The sequence below is a fragment of the Ursus maritimus genome, unplaced genomic scaffold (assembly GCF_017311325.1).
Source record: "Ursus maritimus isolate PB19 unplaced genomic scaffold, ASM1731132v1 scaffold_1, whole genome shotgun sequence".
Classification (NCBI taxonomy): Eukaryota; Metazoa; Chordata; class Mammalia; order Carnivora; family Ursidae; genus Ursus; species Ursus maritimus.
The window spans coordinates 896,780-904,736 of NW_024423343.1; the positions used below are offsets into that span (position 1 = coordinate 896,780).

Genomic DNA, 7,957 nt, shown 5'->3' on the forward strand with positions numbered 1-7,957 from the left:
TCTGGTAAGGCCCGGGCTAAAAGGGAGGGCCACCAACTGAGGAGGTGTGGAAAGCTCCAACCACAGGTGGGGAATTAAGGCAAACTTAAGGGAAAGTAGGATTGTTAGGCAAGAACAGAGGCAGGAGATGAATTCTGAACAACCTTTTGACAAGTAAAGGAATACAGTGGATCCTGGAAAAGCTTGGAGAACAGAGGTCCTGAACATGAGGACTCAGGAGTAAGACGATCGTGACCGCATCTCCCTGCCTCCAACAAGAGCTAAACAGGCAAGCTGCAGGAGGAGAAAGGTGATAATTTGAACCAACAAAAATAGTATCGCTGGAATGATGATGCAAGTACACTATTTAAAAGAAACAAAACTGGTGGCGCGTGGGTGGATCGGTTGGTGAAGCATCTGCCTTCAGCTCAGGTCATTATGATCTCAGGGTCCTGGGATGCAGACCACATCAGGCTCCTGGCTCAGCAGGGAGTCTGTTTCTCCCTCTCCCTTACCTCCCCACTCGTTCTCTCTCTCTCTCCTTCTCAAATAAATAAAATCTTAAAAAAAAAAAAAAGTAAACTTATTGGACCTAAAAACCATGATTTTCAAACTCAGACTTTGGTAGCTCAATTGAACAAACGGTCATAGTTGAGACTCGAATTGTGACTTGGAAGACAAAATATAAGAAATCTTTATGCACAGGGAGAAATACAGAGAAGAAAATCATGGGTAAAAGATAGTCTTGGAGGAACAATCTAGGCCATTTACCTTGTTAACAGTAAGAGTTCTCGTTAAGTGAAAAAGAGACAGAGGGAGGAAAATAATAATAACAGAAAATTTTCCTTAGAAGAACAAAGATCAGAGTTCACATTAACCAAGTATCTGGAGGGAATTAAGGTCTCTTTAACAGAAGGAGAAATTCTTTTTTTTTTTTTAAGATTTTATTTATTTACTCAACAGAGATAGAGACAGCCAGCGAGAGAGGGAACACAAGCAGAGGAGTGGAAGAGGAAGAAGCTGGCTCCTAGCGGAGGAGCCTGATGTGGGGCTTGATCCCATAAGGCCGGGATCACGCCCTGAGCCGAAGGCAGATGCTTAACCGCTGTGCCACCCAGGCGCCCCAGAAGGAGAAATTCTATTAATAATATAGGATTAGTATTAAACTACCTCACCAAAACCTAAGAGTTGGCGGCAAGAGAGAGAGCATAGAAGTGAAACATTCCAAAGGGAGAGGTGAGGGGTCCGATGGAATACAGATGGTCCGGGCAGAAGAAGGAGCAGACGTCTTTTTTTTTTCAAATATAAAGATTAAGTGTGACTATAAAAGAAAAGGTAACCGTTAAAAAAAAAGAGAGACAGCGAACTTCCAAATTAAGAGACAGATACAGAATAGCAACTTGATCAAGCCAGGAAAATTATGGAAACAAGAGGAAAGATAATAAAATCAATCATTAAGTGGACGGATACGCTTAAAACAAAGTAACAAAAATGCTGAAAACAAAAGGACAGGCTAAAAGATACCAGGGTGGCCAAACCCAAAGAAAGTAGGACAGACAATAATATCGGTCCAGGAGAAATTTAAGGTAAAAATGTGACCATGATGAAAGGGACTACTTATAGGAAAGATAAACATTCCTAAACTTGCACATACAAATCATTACAGCAGATAAATACATAAAGCAAAGACTAGGAAAAATGACAGGTGAACTTGATAAAAACACAAATCAAGTGCAAGACTCTAATAGCATCCCTCGGAATTACAGATTCAGTAAACAGAGTATAAGCAAGGGCAGAGGATTGTGTAATACAACCAATAAATTAGAATTAACAGACACACAGAATCTTGAGTTAATAAAGAAAAGCAGCTAAAGAAAAAACACCATATAACTACTATAAAGAAAATTTAGGCAAATTTCAAAATATATTTTTACAATTGATGTTTTCAACTTATGATCTGTTAAAACTAGGGGGTGGGGGTAAAGATAAAATACAACTCCCAATTACTTGGAACACTCCTGGATATCCCTTGGATCAATGAGGGTAACAAAAGCAAAACCACAAGCTATCTAGACACTAATGGAAAGAAGACAAAAGCAGATCTATGGGATACAGTAAAAGCTTCATAGATTCTGATGAGAATTTGGGTTTTAGATATTTTCATTAAAGAATACGGAAGATAAAGAAATTTGGTTCTCAAATTATTGAGAAAATAAGTAACAACAGGAGGATAAATAGATTCAAAAGCTAGTTCTTTGAAACAAATTCCTCACAAGTTCCTTTAAGGGGGGGAAAAAAGCAAATGTAGAAAAGTAGGTATAAACACAGATTCAGGAGACTCCATGTATCAAGATGGCCACAGATTTGAAAATCTGGAAGAAATGGATGATTTCCTAGACACTGTAAATTACCAAAATGGAACCACGAACTGGAAAACCTGACAAGAACAAATACCACTGACCAGCTGACTAAAATTTACCAGTGAAGAAGGGACCAAGACCAGACAGAATTAGAGCTGCGGTCCACCCAACCCTGCACAGATAACACCCACGTCACTTAAGCCAGTACAGAAAAAGGGAAAGCACTCCAATTCATTCTATGAAGGAATGACAACTTTTAACAACAAACCGAGAGACCTAAGAAAGCTGGCTAGATAGCGGTATGTCAATCTCACTCATGAATATAAATGGCAAAAATTCTCAATGAAATATTTGTTAGCAATTAGGTTCCAGAAATATACCAAAAGCATCTATCTACATAAAGCCGTTACAACAAATTAAAGGAGATAATCCTATATGAATAGATGCTGAAGAGACATAAGATAAAATTTGGCAACCATCTCTAATAAAAACACTGAGGAAACTGCTTAAACATAACCCAGGGTATTCCCCAACACTAATGGCAAATGTTACTCTCTCAACAATGGAATACTAAATCTATTTAAATTACAATCACTAATTAGGCAGGGATGCCCATTACCACTATAATTATTTTAAAACATTTATTCTCTGATTGTCTCAATTTTTGGTTGTTCATTTGAATTAAGATCCAAACAAGATCTTCATATTGCAATCTTATCACACAATTCAGTGAAACAACAAAATGAAAAAACAAAAGCTTTTCACTGATAAGACTGAATACACAGAAAACACAAACGGTTCGGTTGAAAATTCTAGGGGCGCCTCGGTGGCTGAGTCAGTTGAGCCTCTGACTCTTGATTTCGGCTCGGGTCATGATCTCGGGGTCCTGGGAGCAAGCCCCACTTCTGGCTGTGCTCAGCGGGGAGTCTGCCCAAGATTCTCTCTGCCCCCCCCCTCAAATAACTGAATCTTAAAAAAAAAAATTCTAGAATACGGTGATTTAGTAAGGTGGCTGGATACAAGCCAGATACAAAATAATTCCTTTCTGTACTAGTAATGAATATAAAGGAATGTTAATGGGGGTGAAATGTCATTTACAACAAAATTAAAACAAAAAGCAACCACACATGTAAAAACAAATTTAGAAAAAATAGGGCCTAGGTGAATCAAATTTTTATTTCTCCCGAATTAGTATATAAACATGGTCCAACCCCAGATGGAATCCTAATGTGGGTTTTTTCCTAAAGGACTGGATAAAGTGACCTACAAGTTCACGTGGAAGAATAAAAGAGTGGGCGCTTGCCTTAGAAGCTATCACATGTATCTTATTTCAAACCAATCCAGTAGGACATAGGACTGTCATGGAGGTTTCTCCTGAACATCAGACTTGCTTCTCCTCAGTGAACCCTGGGCCCCTGCCTGGGTTCTGACCAACTTCATCTGAGCACCCTGAGAATGTTGTACCTCGAGTCCCCCTATGTTTACCTTATCCTGTTCAGCAGGACTGAGGATGTTCCATAGGAGAGAAGGGGAACTTTCCCTGGTCCCTATCAGTTTCTTGCTGGAAGAAAGGCAGGAAGACCTATCTGGATGCACATGTATAGGAAAATAGAGAATACCATTATTGGAACAGGCTATGAATTCTTTAACTTAGCAAGTTTTTCTTGCAATATGCTATTTCTTTCATATTCAGGTTTTTCCCCCTGAAATAAAATTTGGATCCACTATGATTTTGTAACGATATGTTACTAGCTAAGTAATGTAAAATGAAAGTTGAAATAGGAATATGGAACTTCGAAGCACCTGGTTTTCAGTGAGAAAGCCTTGATCCCGCAACACAGGATGCCAAGCACTGTGGTTAATTTAAACCGTGACTGCAGACCATTTGGATCTCCCAAACTCAATGTGGTCAAATAAAAATTTTATTCTTTCCGGTTGTGCTCATCCTAGATGCTAGCAATTGTCTAAACATTTGTCTTTACTTGAACATGGCTTCCTTCTTCCACTGAGTAATACTCCCATCCCAATTCACATAGAACAAAGCAACTTTTCCAAAACAAAAGATGAAAAACAGACGGATAAAACTAGATTCTTGGCAATACATAAAAATTTATTTTGCTTGTGGTATTTACACTAGTGGATTGCCCCTAACTACCAATCACAGACATGTTATTCTTCTATTTACATACATTATCCCCCCCACACACAAAGTGACCCTACTGTTTAAGACCCCAAATGTCCATTATCCCTAATCCAGAGCTCTGGAGACATTCGGCATTCAGATTCTTTGGATTTGAGGAAGGTACATATACCATACCACACAACTTCTTCAATGGCTACCTGGGCAGCACACCCCACAATCAAATATATTTTCTATAGTGACATATATGACCATTAGCACAAAGTGGTATAAAATGGCTTCAACTCGATTCTGCTGCCAAATGAGTTCTGATGTCCCTTCTCCCTTGGGAAAAAATTAAAAAATATCTTTTTCTTTTTAAGCAGTTTCTGTCTTTGGGTGTAAAAAGGAGTTGGGTATAAAAGGTGACCTGAATCACACTTACAAATGATGACAGAGGGCAGTCTCACCCCCTTCCCTCCCCATTTCCCTAGGTCACCCTGCTAGCTGAAAAGCAGTCAATGCGAATCTGATCTGATTGAGAAGCCCTTGCTCTTTACCCTGGGGTGCTGTGCCAGGTGAGAGATTAAAGTGGAAAATGGGAAAAAATATCAGGATCACTGTGACAGCTGAGATGATATCTGCCAAGATTTGACAGAGCAGTACACACTGTGAGTTAGGGTACTGGGTGCTACAAAGAAAGCCTGAGTTCGGGAGCCACCCAAACCGAAAATAATGAACCTCAAATTACAAACACTAGGAAACAGCTTTTGGAACTTCTACACGACATTTTATCTCTCATTAGGATGGCAAGGTTGTTCTGGAACATTAAATTTATCTTGAACTATTGTGACTGGAGTTGTTCAAGAAACATCTGAGAACGTACTATGTGCTGGTCACTGTACTAGACAACGGGTAAGGGTGACCAGACTCACCTATCGCCTGCCCCTCAAAGACACAATCCAGTAGACAGCTCCCAGAGGGAACAATAAGGGCCGACATCAGGCGGACACCTAATCCAGCCAGAGGAAATCTACTCTGGGCGGAATCCTGAACAACAGAGCAGAGACTAGACAAGAAAAAGCCGAGAAGCTGTGGAGATAACTGGGTTTCCAACAGAAAGAAGGGTCTGGGCCGAGACCAAAGGTGCAAAGACCCGGCCGTCTGAACGGCAAGTTCACTTCTACGTGTGGCGGGAGGGCAGACAAGGGAGGGGTGGTACTGGCAAGAATGAGGCCAAAAAGGTAAAAGGCGGCCAAGCCTTGTGGGTCCTGCGGCCACCGAGCGGGGGCTTTACTGAGAGCGAAGGTCGCCACAGGTCGGCTTCACGTCAGGCCTTCCTGGGAATGGTGGCCCCCCACCCCCCATCCTTCCGGACTCGGCGGTGCGCAGAGCAGGGGCAGCCGCGTCCTCCTCTCCCCTGCCTCGTCTTGGCCACGAAGAGCCCGGGGCCTTACCGAGACGGCAAGGATCTGTTAGGGGAACTCTCCGCCAGAGAACGGCGGGGTGGAACGGCCCAGGTCGGGGCGACGACGGGACGCTCCGCAGGCCGCAACCTGGGCTTTCCCTCCAACCACGGCCGCCAGCGCACGGTGGGCGCCCCAGGCCCAGCACTGAGACGGTCCCACGTACTTCGCACAGGACGGCGGGGGGTCGGCCGGGTTCTTCCGCGACACGTCCCGCCGTGAGGGCCCGGGGAGGGCCGGAGACCCCAGGGCGGAGGAGGACCGGAGCTCCCGGGCCTGCCGCCCCTCCCCCATACCAAGCCAGCCACCCCGCCCGCGCGCCCCCGGAGCCGGCCGACCGCCCCCCACGAGCGGACCCCCGCCCCTTCTGCGTCGGCCTGCAGCTCGCGCCCCCCGCGACGACGGGGACTCACGGCGAGGGACTCACCGCCGAAGACTCGAGGAACAAGCGCCTACCGACCGCGCCGCGGACCCGCCCAGTGCCCGACGTCCGCTGGCGCCCCGCCCTGCCCCGCCCCACCCCGTACGCGGATGGCGTCATCACGTAGACCCGCCCCCTTGCCAGCGCTTACCTCGCCCCGGCGCGACCCGGCCTTCCTCCCCTCCCCCATTCGCCGGCTTCCGAGTGCGCAGGCGCAGGCCCGTCCGCGTTTTCCGTCTCTGCGCAGGCGCCGTGCCCCTCCCACGGCGGTTGGCCATATAGAGGCTGGGGGTGGGGGGGGAGGTCAAGCGTAGCCTCTTCTCCTTTACCAAGATGGCGGCTTGTCCCTGTTTCGCCACAGTTCCTACCTTATGAGCTTGATTTCCTTACGCTGATAAGAGTGGAACAGGTAATGTGAGTCTTTGCCTTGTGGGTACGTAGAGTGGGATGAAGGGCGTTTCATTACAAGGAGCTAAGTGAACGCTAAGGAGAAGAGAGGCGGACGAGGGTAGGACAGGTCGCGGTAAGAGTGCGGAGCGACCACGGGCCGGGAGCCTTCGCCTCCGGCCCTCACCTCCAGGAAGATGGCGGCAGCACCGAGCTGGGAGCGCCCGAGAGGGGCTGCGGAGGGTACGGCGAGCGCCCGAGCGGGGCTACTCTAGCCCCGGGCCGCCGGCGTCTCGATGGTGCGGGGGCTTCGCCCCCATTGGCCGTCGCGGGTCACGTGGGCCGGCGGGCCTGTGCGCGGACCATCGAGTTGGGCGGCCGTCCCCGGGGACGTGGCCTTTGTGCGCCTGGGCTGGGGCCTGCGCCCCGGGGGAGGGAGGGGTGGGCGCGGCCCCTTGCTGTCTCCCCACGGGCTGGTCGCGAGGTGAGACCCGGGGAGCGCCCCGGAGCCCACCGTGGCGACGTGGCTCGGGGACGGGCTCGGGGCTGAGCCGGCCCGGGTGTCCTTTCTCTCTCCGGGCGGCCTGCAGGCCCGCAGCGGCGCGGTGCAAATGCCCTCGTGCGGGGAGCGTTTGTGGAAGACCCCGGACTGAACGTGAACACAGTTTCCGGGACTCCGACGGGGGACGGCGTCGTGGGGCAGCCCTGGGGGGCACGGAGAGGGCGTTGTTGGAAAAGTGGTTAGGTCCTCAGGGCACCCGCCGTGGAAAACGAGAGGGTTTGGGTTCTCTTAAGCGCAAAGGACAGATCTCCCTGTGTATTGTTCACCAAGCCCTGCTTGTGGGCAGGTGAACGCTCCGGAGGTACCCGGGGAGTGGACGTCCCGGTGGCTCGCTGTCGCCTCAGGACGGTCAGCCACTTGGCCGGCAGGGGTGAAGGTAGGGCACGTCACAGTCCGGATTCTGTCTGCAGCAGCTGGCAGTGCTTCACTACGGAGTGAGCTCCAGGCCGGGCTGTGGGATTCCAAACACTGGCTCGAACCTAGTGCTTAGGGTTAGGGTTTGAAGCTTTTGAACAAGAAGCACCCCAAGCTGACCTCGTTAAGTCCGTTTGATATTAAGGTACTTGGAAGCCGTGTTGTAAAGTAGTCGAGAAGGTGTTTGGTTAAGAATGGGTCCCGTCATTGGCGCTCCCAGTCCTCTGGGTCTCAAACGACAACCGTCAA

General features: G+C 48.0%; 1 protein-coding gene across 2 annotated transcripts in view; it reads right to left on the bottom strand.

The window, feature by feature from the left end:
* SEPTIN2 (septin 2) overlaps positions 1–6,445 on the bottom strand; it is a 32,016-nt gene extending 25,571 nt beyond the window's left edge. Inside the window, exon 1 of one of the 2 annotated variants that reach the window (XM_040638032.1) lies at positions 6,352–6,445. The gene's annotated coding sequence lies outside the window, so the exon portion shown is untranslated. Of the gene's footprint in view, positions 1–3,824; positions 3,926–6,351 lie in introns of those variants that run through there. The other variant, XM_040638039.1, reaches the window with a different exon arrangement.
* Between the last annotated feature and the right edge of the window lie 1,512 nt (positions 6,446–7,957).